The following is a 13,147-nucleotide window of genomic DNA, read 5'->3' as shown; positions in this document are numbered from 1 at the left end:
GACAGCAGAACCAACAGGCATCCATGACGCCCCCCACACACACACACATAAACATACTGAATCTGAATCCAGACCAATCTGTCTCTGACTTTTGTCTCTGTTGAGAGAGAAGAGAGAAACAGAGTAAGAGTAGTCAACCACTTCCTGCAGGGCTGATTTCACAGGCCGGCACAAGAAGGCTTAGTAGGGTTCACATTGGGGGAACCCCTGCTGAGGCCTTGCTCCTCACCTTTACTGATGCTGCTTGTTCACTCACCACCATCTGTCCCAAAATGGATGGAGAAGTGTTTGGTGGCATCAGCAAAGATGAAGATCAGCAACTATTGTCCCTGCTTACTCTCCAGTGGTCCTTTTCCACTACACAATTATGGCACAATGATTCCATTTTAACTGTTATGCTACCATCCCGTGGAATCCTGAAAACTGTAGTTTCATGAAGTATTCTCAGCCAGAAAACTCTAGACCCTTACGAAACTACAAATCCCAGGATTCTATAAAATGCAGCCTTGGCAATTAAGTAGATTGATAGTGCTATAATTGTATAGTGTGAAAGGGCCCCAGATTTACACACCCAACATTCAACAGAGGAAAATTAGGGCTGTATGGCCAAGCAACAGCAGAGTGTGCTCAAGATGGCAGAAGTTATTCATGAGGAAGAACAGACACGCTAGGAAAGGCTACAGGAGCTTCATTTTGCCTGAGCCTATTGAGAAGGGCAAGACTCCACTCTCCCTCTCTTCTCCCTCCATTGAATTAATTGAGTGCAAACTACTTTTTGGAAGCCAGAATGATTGTGGCCCCATTCCCACTGGGTTATAAAGCGAATCAAGAATTGGATTATAGGGACATCATTCCCATTTGAATTCGTGTCCAATTCTAATTTGGTCAATTTCTCTAGCAAAAACTCGAATCAGCGGTGGATAACCTGGATTATCCTGACACCACTTTTCCAGCGGTTCTTTTCCCAGGGACCGTGTCTGATCCAAGATAAATTAATGGGAACGTTGGATGTCCGATTTGAGTATTTTAGGATGGGAGGGGCCAATGTTAAAGGGGCTGGTCTAGGAGTGTCACTCGCTTTGTTCTCTTTCCTGGCATTCCCAGCACCATTTTCCCATTTGCGTAGCCTTTCCTCGGTGGTGCAGGAAGCGATCACATGTGTAGCAGGCCCATAGCTAGACTGGGGCACGGGGGTCCCAAAGAGAGGGAGACAAAGAGACTTAGGCTTTATCTACACTTGAGAATTACCCAGTTTGGCACCGCTTTCACTCTTTCCTGGCTGTAGACTGTGGAATTCTGGGAGTTGGGCCCACAGCAATCTCCAACTCCTAGAATGCCATAGCCTTGAGCCAGGATGCTTAAAAGCAGTGCCAAACTGGGTGATTTCTCCAGTGTAGATGCAGCCTCAGTCTCTCTTTCTCTCTGGTGTGCACGCATCTGTGTGCTCCCCTACCCCTCTTGGGAGTTGGAGTTTGTTGTGGGACTGGGAACACACACACACACATGGGAAGACCTTTGGATCTGAATTGGATCCCCTCTTATTCTTCCTCCTCCTCCTCTTATTCTTCCTCCTCCGCCTTTTCTTCCTCCCCTCTTCTTCCTCCTCCTCTTCTTCTTCCTCCTCTTCCTCCTCCTCCTCTTTCACTCCTCCTCCTCTTTCACTCTGGGCCCGACAACATACACCAACTCCCAGAATTCCATAGCCTAGAGCCAGAAAAGAGTGAAAGTGGTGCCAAGAGTGTGGATGCAGCCCCTCTCTCTGGTGTGCGTGCGCTCCCCTGCCCCGAGTCCTGGGAGTTGGGTTTTGTTGCTGGCTGGGGGAGGGGCCCTTCTTATTTCTCTTCCTCCTGCTCCTCCTCTTCTTCTTCCTCCTGCTCCTCCTCTTCTTCCTCCCCCCTTCTTCCTCTCATCTTCTTCCTCCTCCTCCTACTCTTCTTCCACCCCTCTTCTTCCTCTTCTTCTTCCTTCCCTCTTCTTCCTCCTCTTCTTCCTTCCCTCTTCCTCCTCCTCCTCCTCTTCTTCCCCTCTTCCTCCTTCTCCTGTTCTTCCTCCTCCTCCTGCTGCTTTCTCCTCCCCTTCCTTCTCTTCCTCTTCTGTTATTGTTGTTGTTGTTGTTGTTGTTGTTGTTGTTATTGTTATGTACCTTCAAATCTTTGCTGACTTGTGGCGACCTTGCAGAGTTCCCCCGGCAAGTTTCTTCAGGGAGAGGTTGCCTTTACCTTCTCCTGAGAGGCTGAGAGAGTGTGAGTTGCCCAAGGTCTCCCAGTGGGTTTGCACGGCCAGTCTGTCTCCTCAAATTCTCTAGCCACCAAGCCAGCCCCCTCTTCTTCTCCCTTTCTTCTTCTTGTTCCTCCTCTTCTTCTTCCCATCTTCCAATCACAATGATGCCTAGCTACCCAAACGCTCAGGTGCTTCAGCAAACTGTCGACTGTTAAAACAAAACAAAACAGAAAAACAGGTTTGAAAGATGCAAATGGGAACAGGGAACAAAAATAGCCTGCGTCAAAATGCATTGAAGCAACTGATGTCACTGTGACATCTAATCGCCTAAGCGCTTGATTGACAGCTTAAAAAAGAAAAAAATGGTTCGAAACAGGCAATGGAAACGGGGAACAAAAAAGCCTGCATCAAAATGCATCAAAGCAACTGATGTCACTGTGATGTCTAATCACCTTAGTGCTTGATTGACAGGTTAAAAAAAGAAAAAAATGGTTCAAGACAGGCAATGGAAACGGGGATCAAAAAAGTCTGCATCAAAATACAACAGAGAAATATCAATGGGAATGAGAACATGGGTCAAGAAAAACCAAGTCCGTTTGCTCCTTTTTGTAATGGGAACGATGGACATGATTCGAACAGGACTGGGGAACTCAATCCGAGGCAGACTCGCAGTAAGATTCATTGCTTTATAACCCAGTGGGAATGGGGCCATAGTGGTTTGAACATTGGACTATGACTCTGGAGACTAGGGTCTGAATTCCTACTTGGCCATGGAAACCCACTAGGTGACCTTGGGCAAGTCACACTTTTTCAGCCTCAGAGGAAGGCAATGGAAAAAACACATCTTGCCAAGAAAACCCCATAATAGATTTACCCTAGGGACTCTGTAAGTCAGAATGATCTGAGGGCACATAACAATAACAACATACTATTTTTGCACTTTGAAATTAGCTTGCAGCAACCGAAGTAAACTGATGACAAAGGTAAAAAGTGAGTGGAGGAAGGAGGCTTCAGAGATTATGGCACTGTATTTAAAGCAACTTATTCCTGTCAGGATACAGTCCTGTTTAATTTCAAAAGCAGGTGTTATCACACACAGCCATGGTCAGGGAAGTGCAACCCATATGCAGCCTGGATCCCAACCACACTTATCCAATGGCTTTTTAAAAATGGGAGCTTACTGTTTTTGAAAAGCCACAGGATAAGCGCAGCTGGGATCTGGGCAGCATACGAGTTGCACTCGTTTGGCTGTGGCTACATGAGATAACATCCAGTTTTAAAATTAAACACGACTGTATCCTGTTAGGGATAAATTGCTTTAAATACAATGCAATAATCTCCTTCAAGAAGAGTCAATTAAAACCCTCTTGGGCCATAAAATGGGTGGTCTGGAGAGTTGGGGTGGTCAGGAGATGCTGTAAAAAAGCCCTGAGTGCTGAACTTTGTCCTCTTCTGTTTTATATTATTTGTCAACACCTAATGCTTTCTGATTCTGTTCTTCTGATAGCTCCATGGTTTATAGGTGCCATTTTCAAAATATGTAATACAATTGCATTGATCTGTTTAGGGAGTCATGTTCTCTTAGGGTTGCATCTAATTAGCCACTTGCTAAGCCACAAATATTTAATATCAATGTAGCCTTGCAGCTGAATTCCTCGGATTTAACATGCTCCCACACCACCTGCACTTTGCAGAAGAACAATCTAACCAAGAGTGCAAGTACAAACCTCTCTCCTTGAAGACCACACATAGAGCATGGTAACCAACACAGTATTTATCTCCTACAAAAATCAAAATGACTATAATCTACCACATCTTGCAGCTGCAAAGATTAATGATCTTGTATGGATACTACCTCCCATTTACTGCCCTCAACAAATATTCCTCTGCAACAAAGCCTGAGTAAAATACAGGTGGTTTTGTTAGAAGTTTTGCATCCGCAGGTTAGACTGCCTTTTTCAAACACTGTAAATTAGCTGCTCCCAGGAAGGCAAAACACATGCTGTTACATCCAAAATGTTATAATGGGAAAAATTTCCATTATGTCAGTTCCAAGACACATATGAATTCTATGAACAAAAAATGAATTGTTTTATAACTATTCCCAGAAGGTTTTGTGGCCTGTAACAATCCACTGGTAATATATTAAGACCATCTTAGGAGAATGGATCCACAGAATGCTTTTGGGTAGGAGGGCTGCCATTCAAAAGCAGTAAATCTTTCATGTGGAAAGGCTACAACAGTTTAGTTCAGGTAGTTATGGAGGCAATTACGGAGGCATGAGACACATGGTAGAGGTTTGTGCATAGATGTATAGTGTAGAGAAAGTGGATGCAAGGAAACTTTTCTCCCTTTCTCCTGGTACTAAAACCCAGAGTTATCCAGTAAAACTGACTGTCAGGAAGAGGGCCAGCCTTTTCATAAGGCAGAATAAGAGACCCATACCAAGCGATGGAGTATGAGGCTCATGTCACATTTCCACTCCACTAGAAAGGTTCCACTGCTGGTCTTGAGAGCAGAAATACTTGAAATGAAATTTGAGTTTATCCCAGAGATGTATTTATTAAATATGGTAAATAAGATAGATCCCCAAATTAACAAAAAAACACTGGAAAATTTTGTTATATATGGTTACTGATGCTAGAATGTTAATTGCTCAGAAATGGAAAAATCAAGATATGCAGTAGATGAATGGCTTTTAAGATTGTCTGATATGGAAGAAATGGACAAACTTATCACCTGGATAAACTATAAAGATGTGAAGAAGACTGACGAGGAATGGACCCCAGTAACAAATTATTGCAAAAAAAGATGGCAAGAAGGGGAAAGAGCAGGTATACATAACTAAAAATTAAAGTAATAAACATTTAGAGAACACAGAAACATAATGCAAATGCAACAATATGTCTTTTTTTGGGTACATATTGTATTGATAAAATGGAGAATATTTGCTTAATGGTTATGGTGTGATACAAGACTATATGGAATATAACAAAGGTAACAAGAGTATTTACCGTTAGAATAAAGGAAGTGAAATTTTGAATTATGATAATGTGACAAGACATATAATAGAACATAAGATGTAAATTTATAGAATTTTGTTTTTTATGTGTTGTAAATAAAAAAAAATAAAAAAAAGATGAAGGACTCTAACCTCTGTTTTCTATATTTCATCCAAAGAGTCGAGCAGAAATCAGTCTATTTCTTTTATTTTCTGCCCATCTTATGCCAAGGAAGAGAGGCAAGTAATGATTCTTAAGGACATGTCTGCATAGGAATTGTTCCCTTCTGCAATTTTGATTCCCAAGAGACATTCTATCTCCTTTATTTCATATCAGGTCCTTTAGAATGAGGTGGATGAACTTCATGCTTGTAGGTTCTCCTTTTTAAAAAACAAAGAAAAAAAACCCCAACAACATAAAAACCTGAAATGGGTCCTCATGCAAAAGACAAAAGGATTCTAAGCCCAGGGATGATGGATTCAGATACCAGAGCAAAAGAAATACCATTCTTGAGTATTGCAAGCTTTCTTGCTTTCAACAGTATAATTCACAGCATGGAAAATTACTACTTGTGAGTCTACCAGTATATTCATTGGGCTACAACATCCAGAAACCATGCTGGCAGAGGAATCCTGGGAATTATAGTCCCACAAAATAATTTCTCCAAGGTCTAGTTTAATTTGTTTATCAACAATACTGTTGATGTTATTGATGAACTGCCCTTGAGTTGACCTTGACCCATGGCAATCCTGAGAATGAGACCTCTCCAAGACCCCTGTTCCCTACTGCTCTGCTTAGGTTCTGCAGTCTCAGGCCCATGCCCTCTCTGACTGAGTCCAACCATCTTGCATGTGGTCTCCTTCTCTTTCTGCTGCCTTCTACCTTTCCTAGCATTATTGTCTTTTCAAATGATTCATTCCTTCTCGTGATGTGGTCAAAATACAACAGCCTCAATTTAGCCATCCTAAAACAGTTTGGGCTTGACATGTTCAAGAACCCGTTTGTTTGTCTTCTTGGTTATCTACTGTACCTCAGTACTCTTCACCACCACCATTTCTCAAAAGAGTTTATTTGTTTCTGTCAGCTTTCTTCACAGTCCAGCTGTTACATCCATACATGGTGATGAGGAATATAATGGTTTGGATGATCCTCACTTTATTGTTCAGAGTTATATCTTTGCTCTTTAGGACCTTGTCCATTTCCTTCATAGCTACCCCTCCCAATCCTAGTCTTCTTCTGATTTCTTGACTGCAGCCTCTGTTCTGATTAATGTTTGATCTAAGGTATGGGAAGTCTTTGACTATTTCAATTTTCTCATTATCTAGGATGAACTCTTATAGATCTTCTGTGGTCATTAAAATTAGATAATTGTGTCTTTGGCAATACTTAACACACACCATCTCCATCTCATTGCTTTCTTGCCCAACAAGTGCTGCTAGGACACACTTTGTCATTGATCAATAAGCCCCAAATGTGCTGCTGTAGCATTAGTCCTCAGGTACAATAGGCAGTTTTGATATTGGGAAGTCATATGGTGTCAGTGTCTCTTTCTCTCTACACCTCCTCCTTCCCCCATCATTATTCCAGAGCAGGCTGTTGTTGCTGTTTTTGTTTCTCATTTTCTTTCATTTTCTTGTGAGTGTAGACTCTCATTTCTTCTTCGGTAGGTGAGAGTGGAGCTGGCTTTTTCCTACCTCTCTGACAGCCAAAGAAGAAATGTCAGGTTTTTTTCCCTCATGAGTAGAGATTCTCATCTCTTTGTTGGCAGACACAGAAAGCATGCAAGGGTCAGAAGGTAGCATTATGGCAGCAGTGCAGAAATCAGATCACACAGCCATGAACTGTCAAAGCAACACCACAGAGAATGTGTGGTAAAGATAGATGCAAAACCAGCATGTTTCTGTTACTAACCTAGCTCAATTGTGACATGACATGTGTGATAAAGTCCTTAGTCAAAAGTAGGGAAGCAACCATAGGATGTAAAGAAAGATATACTACAGATGAAAAAATCCTCTGGGGAGCCCTTGCCAGCCTACTCCTGGCTGGTTGGAGCAAACATTTCGCAGAGGATCTGAGTGTACAGGGTGGATTGTATGGGAGAAGGAAATCCTGTAGGTAACCTGGACCCAAACCATGTAGGGCTTCAAATGTAATAACCAAGACTTTGTACTTTGCATGGAAACTAATTGACAGCCAGTGGAGTGATTTTAAGATCAGTATGATGTGATCACTCATGGAAGTACCCATAATCAATCTAGCTGTCATATTCTGAACCAGTTGGAGTATCCAGATTTGGTACAAACATAGCTCAATGTAGAGTGGATTGCAGAAACCCAGCCTTGAGGCTACCAGGGCATGCACTACCACCTTTAGGTCCTCCAATTCTAGGAAGAGGTGCAATTGGTGTTATCAGCCAGAGCTGATAAAAGGCACTCCTGACCATCACATCTATCTGAGCTGACATTTGGAGAGATGGATCCAGGAGCACTCCTACCTATAGCTAGATGGAAATCGTATTGGATATGTTCTGATGAGGAATGATGGAAGCTGTAATCCAACAGTATTCAGAAGACCTCATATTTCTTGCTCCAGGTTACATCAAGAGTTTGGGAATATTACTTTAAGAACTACAACTCCCAGAACCACTAAGACAATATGGCCAGTAGCCATGCTATCTGAATATTCTGGGTGTTGCAGTCCTAAAAGTAACTTTCCCATAATTTGGCTGAATCTGGTTTGCTGTTTGTGTCTTCAGGTCTACTCCAGCTTCTGGTGACCTTATTATAGGGTTTTCTTGGCATGATTTTATTATGGGTTTGCTGTTGCCTTCTTCTAAGGCTGAGAAAGTGTGACTTGCCCAAGGGCATTTAGCAGGTTTCCATGGTCCAATGGAGATTCGAACCCTGGTCTTCTGGAGTTCTGGTCCAACATTCCACCTGTGATACTATGTTTGCCTTCTGTGTACACCCACTATTACAATAAATTCCCACTTCCTATAAAATCTCTGTTCTTTTTGAATTATTACAAGTGGAGCTAACAAATGTTCTGTCTTTTTCTTAGCACCTAAGGAAATAAGGACAGAACTGATCTGGAAAGTGTTTCTCCTTGTACGCAGCATGTGACGCCTTCTGGCAGCCTGACTAGTTGCCTTGCTTTCCATTGTCCCCAGTGGAAAGGGGCTCATACAGTAGTTCTGGCTTATGTCCTGGATTTTCTATGAAGCAGATGTACACAACTGCACTGAGAGGCATGCTACAGTGCCTGTAGCTTGAAGGCTCAGCAGTTCATTCTGTTAATGCATCTTTGGAATAATCAAAATGCTGTGGGCACCTAGTTACAACACACTCTCATGCCTTTCAGTGCATTGATTTACAAAGACCATGACTATTTCTCATGAGTGGTTTTTCATAGCAGTTTCACATGATTAAAATCTGGTAATGCACCTTAAAAAAAACACAGGTCAAAATGTCTTGGGTTTGTACCCCTAAGAAATCAACACTCCAGCTTTGGATGCCCCTTTCTGGGATACTTCTGGAAGTATTTGGGATGGCATTTGAGACAGCCTACAAGTCATGAGCTCTTATACCACCAGTCAGTGGCATCACTAGGACTGGTGTCATCCTGTAGGATAATTCATGGTGTCTCCCCCCCCCCCGCAACATTCCATTCTTCCATGCCGCATCATACAAATCCTCAGTAATGTTTTTTTTTTTTTTGTACTAATGTTACTCATAAATCTTGATTCCAAAAACAAGAAGGTCATCATACAATACCAAATAATCCAGCAGGCATAAGAAGGAAGATTGAAGAAAGAAGTATGGATTGATTGAAGTGAGTTAAGTAATTGAAGGGTGGGGCAGAGAGAAAATAATGGAAGGATATGGATGGAGAATAAGGTTTGAAGGGGAAGAAGAGATTAGGAAATAATAAAGTATAGAAAGGCAAGAGATGAAATGCTTATGCTCTCTCTATATAATTTGAAATATATCTATATATGATATAGATATACTGTATATTTTTCTAAGCTATTGATTTATTGGAAGAGATTCCTTCTTACCCTGAAATGGTTTGTTTAAAGATGATGTTGTGATTGAGGTATTTTGTATGTTTAAATGTGATGGTATGATTGTAATTTTAAAATTTTTAATCAACATTTTTAAATTTAAAAATTAAATTAAATTAAATTTTCAAAAATCTTGATTCCCATATATCACTAAATTTAATGGCAATAGCTGTAACATAAACAACTAACAAAATTTAAAACTATATCTTTAAATTACAATATCATATGCACAGCCTAAATGTGCACTTCTGTTCAACCAGTCCAGCAAGCCCGCAGTCTTGGTTTTATTTTTGACTCTTCTCTGTCGTGTATCCCTCAGATCCAGACCACAGCCAAGGCTTGTAGATTCCTTTTGTACAATATTGCCAAAATCAAACCATATCTCTCCGCCTCTACTGCCAAGATCCTGGTCCATGCCCTAGTGATCTCACGACTTGATTACTGTAACATCCTCCTGGCAGGGCTTCCTCTTTCTCACCTCTGTCCTTTAATTTCTGTCCAGCATTCAGCTGCACGCATTATCACATCCGCCCACCACTCTGACCATATCTCTCCTTTGTTGGCATCCCTTCACTGGCTCCCCCTCCCTTTCCATATTCAGTATAAACTCCTGCTGTCGACGTTTAAAGCCCTCCATGGGCTGGCCCCTCCTTACTTATCAGACCTTCTTTCTCCTCACCTTCCCACTAGGGCCCTCCGCTCTGGTAGTCTAGGTCTGCTGTCCCAGCCCAGGATTTCCTCTGCCCCATCTCAGATTCGCACCTTTTCACTCACTGCCCCTCACTCCTGGAACCTTCTTCCCCCGCGAACAAGAGCCATCACTTCTTTAACCAGCTTCAAAACGGAGTGGAAGACCATCCTGTTCAGAGAAACCTTCCCAGGCATTGCATAATTCTCGCTTGCCTCCCTGGATGAAGATTAACCATCCATTATGAAGCCAAGCCCTCCCTCCAGTCCATCTGCCTTGGTCCAGGCCTTGGAGGTAGAGAAGAACTGCTGGAGCTCATCCCTTTCCCCACCACTACTCCCTTCTTCTTTTGTGTGGTGTCTTTTTAGATTGTAAGCCTGAGGGTAGGGAACCGTCTAATTAAAAAGACTGTATGTACAGCGCTGTGTAAATTTACAGCGCTTTATAAATAAAGGTTAATAATAATAATAATAATAATAATAATAATAATAATAATAATAATAGTAATTTACATATACATAGTTTCATTTGGTTAAAGTGAAAATTTACTACACTTGATCTTAGCCAAAAGGCCGAGAAGCTGGCCAAATGGCCGTAATAAAGTTATTACAGTATATTATATTATAAAGTGAAAATTTGGTAAGATGTGACTTTTTAAAGAAAATATAAAAAGAATTAAACATTTCAAAAACATATCAAAATTTTAAAATTTAATTTGAATTTTTAAAAGAAACAACAGCGGCTCTTCTTTCTCCTCCCACTCAGCCTTGGTCCACTCACACCATCTCCAGCATTTTAAAGGAATGCAGGCAAACACCTCAGCCCATTTCTGCTAAAGGACAGATGTTTGGGGAGCAGTGATATCACCCTCCTAAGTGTGTCATCTGGTGTGGTCCACACCCCACACTCCTAGTGATGCTCCTACCACCAATCTGTCCTAGAGTGAGGATGTTGTTATTGTGTTGCTGTTATGTGCCTTCAAGTAAACTCCAACTTATGGTGGCTCTATCATAGGGTTGTCTTGGCAAGATCAGTTCAAGGAGGTTTACCAGTGCCCTCCTCTTAGACTGAAGGCCTATTGTAGGCACTGAGGTGGCAACAGTTGACAACTGAAGACATTCAATTGTCTTCACTTCTCCTGAGTGTGTTCTTATCTATTTGCGTCTGTGTGTATTCTGGCAGCTACACACAGCATCATTACAAATTAAAATGACTGACAGGAAGGAAGTGTCTGAGAATTATTTGTGACTACACATAACCAGCTGCTGCATATTATTTGTGGGGTTTTTTTGGGGCAGGTAATCAAAAGGGAGGACATACACACTTCCACTGGTATTGTAACCTATTCCCATTGGTGTCGTCATTGCACACAGTCCCTGGTCAGCAAAAAAGCTTTAGAGTGCTGGATGGCTCTTATCACAAGCCATGACTGTGGCTTTAAATAGGTTTTTTATTCAGAACAATAAAACATATAAAGCCCCCATTAGTGTTTAGATAAGTGACCCATGAATTATCCTGTCCTCCTCCCCTCCCAACCAGTTAGGATTGTACTTTTAGCCAATCACCTACTGTTTGGATCCCTTTGGTTACTGTGTGCTGCCAGTTTTCCTGGAAAAAGGAGTGTGGTGGGATCACATTCTATTTGCATATTATGTGAATGGATTTCATCATGTGGATGGATTTGGTAAAATAATGTCAAGGGGTTAATGATGTCCCTCCATCTCTAGTGTAGAAGACTCTTCATACATTATTAGCCCATGGATTTTTTTAAGCTTAGCTTTGAGTTCTAGACACTCATAGGCTGACATCACACAAACTATTTGTTCTGCTTCCCAGTTCTTCATTCTCGTGTGTGTGTGTGTGTTATAATTCTCCCCTAGCCATTTATAATTGGTTTTTTTAAAATCTACATTCCATGTCTCTTCAAAATTGTGTCAGTGGAGTTTTAAGAAGATAGCGCTGGTGGGTGCATATAGCCACACCTGAATGTTTAAGGGCTGAGCGCACCATGTACATCCCCTGTGGACTGGAGGCAGATATTGGAGATATATCAAATTCACACTGAGATCTTTTTCTAGTGATTCAAAAAGACTTAAGCCCTTTCCCTAACATGAGGAGAGAAATAATTATCTTAAAGTTTTCAGTGTTCCGGGATCCATATGCTACTTGCACCCCTATTCAATTTGCTGTGTCTGCAGCAGCTTGGCAAGCAAGAGTGAATCAATTTACCTTCTTGGGGAACATCACATCTCTTCCTTATGGTATGGCCAGTGCAGCTTGGCAGATGGTTGTTTTATTGGTAAAAAAAGTCCAACGCATTTCAGACTGTGTGTATTCTTAAGTCTAGGAGGCTATGTGAAATCATAAAAAGACAACATACAGATACATAGTGTAGTGTGATGTAGTGGTCTGAGCATTCGACTATGACTCTGGAGACCAGGGTTTGATTCCAAGCTCAGCCATGAAACCCACTGGGTGACACTGGGAAAGTCACACAATCTCAGCCTCAGAGAAAGGCAATGGCAAACCTCCTCTGAACAAATCTTGCCAATAAAAACCTATCTTAGGGTCACTGTAAGTCAGAAACAACTTGAAGACACACAACGACAACATAACAATCCTGCCTAAAAGACGTTAAAATCCTTCAGTCTTTGTTCATTGGTTTGAGAGTTCTTGGTCCAAAAATTTTTAATGCTAAATTCTATATAAGTATGAAGAGTCCTCAGACAGTGTACTAATGTAATAATAATTGCATGTTATATTATGTATTTATATGTTGCCCATTTATGATTAAGAAGGCCTTAAGATGATTCACAGGCTGAGATGTGCTGGGTGGGGGAGGGTTCCCCAGTAATAAAACAACAGCCTTTTGAGCATCTTGAGTTGTGGATTTCATTAGATGCACCAAAATTCTTGCTTTCTCAGTACAATTTGACTGCAGTCTCTGTGGACATTTAAAAATAATTCAATTGGCTCTACCAATAGTTAGTGAAAACCGGTAATCATGAGCACATGGATCATGCTGGGTCAAACCTGTTGACCATTTCTTATAGACATACTGATACGGATATTGGACAATGGCTGTAGTGCACCTTCAGGGCATCCCTAGATGTATTTAGGACAAAAGGATTTTTTCCCCCCTGGCCTCTTCCCACTTTGGGGAGGACTTTGCCC

General features: G+C 41.5%; 1 pseudogene; it reads right to left on the bottom strand.

Moving 5' to 3' along the window:
* Positions 1–10,453: 10,453 nt before the first annotated feature.
* LOC121924508 lies at positions 10,454–10,557 on the bottom strand (annotated as a pseudogene).
* Between the last annotated feature and the right edge of the window lie 2,590 nt (positions 10,558–13,147).

This window comes from Sceloporus undulatus, chromosome 2 (genome assembly GCF_019175285.1).
Source record: "Sceloporus undulatus isolate JIND9_A2432 ecotype Alabama chromosome 2, SceUnd_v1.1, whole genome shotgun sequence".
Classification (NCBI taxonomy): domain Eukaryota; kingdom Metazoa; phylum Chordata; class Lepidosauria; order Squamata; family Phrynosomatidae; genus Sceloporus; species Sceloporus undulatus.
Note: the sequence above shows the minus strand (reverse complement) of the source record. Positions and strands in the feature narration are given on the sequence as shown.